Here is a 1,027-nt window from a genome sequence, read left to right as displayed (position 1 = left end):
TAGATAAAAAACTCACTATACACACGAAGATGCTCACAGGTTACTTTGAGACATCTGTTTTGTTAATGTTTGTTGGCCATTAAACTTCACTGAGACCCTTTTTTCTGTCCTTTATAGGAGCCTCATGAATCTCACCTTCCGTTCAAGTTGAACTTGTAATAAGGTGGAATTAAATCATCAATATGCTTCTCACCTCTTCCTTCAGGAGAAAAATCCTACTTACATTCAAGGTGGTCAAAGTGCAGACAACGCCATCCACCTTTTTCTGGAGATGTACACGGGACCGAGGTGAGAATAGCAAAAGGCTCTATTTTAATGGTCTTAATGAAGGTTTCAGGGAAGAGCATTAAACAAGACTGATTCACCATCTTCCAAAAGAAATAATTTGCAAAGCTGATACCCTGGGTATGGTAAAAGAGAGTATGGTAAAAACCATACTTTTTCTTCTGAGACAAGAAGGTTCTAAATATATAGCTTCAAGCTGCTTTGAAATACCTACCTTGATTAGGAATCACCGTCTGCCATAGGAGTGAGTAAGGACAACACTCAAAGAAATCAGAAGAGAAAAATAGGGAAAAAAAAAACAACTCATACTCAGTTTGGCAACACATGTACTAAAATTGAAATGATACAGAGATTAGCATGGTCCTTGAACAGAGATGACATGCAAACTTGTAAAGTGTTCCACATTTTTGTTGCAAGAAAAATTAACAGGGCTGCATTAATCTAAGACAAGCCCCACAAGTACTCCAAATTTCGACATAAAGTTAGCACAAATCCCCATCACAATGATCTCTCTCAATGTCAATGGACTAAAAGCAGCAATTCAGAGGCAGAGGATGGCAGGATGAATTAGAAAACTGAACCCAACATTCTGCTGCCTGCAAGAAACACATCTGAATAATCAAAGAAAACATGGGCTCAAACTCAAAGGCTGGGAAACAATTCTTCGAGAAAAAAACACCTCCAAATATCTGGAGTGGCCATACTAGTATCAGACCACATGGACTTCAGGCTAAAGGTTGTA

General features: G+C 38.5%; 1 pseudogene; it reads left to right on the top strand.

The window, feature by feature from the left end:
- The first annotated feature begins 597 nt into the window (after positions 1-597).
- Positions 598-694, top strand: LOC130025948 (uncharacterized; annotated as a pseudogene).
- Positions 695-1,027: the final 333 nt, after the last annotated feature.

This window comes from Sorex fumeus, unplaced genomic scaffold, assembly GCF_029834395.1.
Source record: "Sorex fumeus unplaced genomic scaffold, SorFum_2.1 ptg000032l, whole genome shotgun sequence".
Classification (NCBI taxonomy): Eukaryota; Metazoa; Chordata; class Mammalia; order Eulipotyphla; family Soricidae; genus Sorex; species Sorex fumeus.
This window is presented reverse-complemented; position numbering and strand designations above follow the sequence as displayed.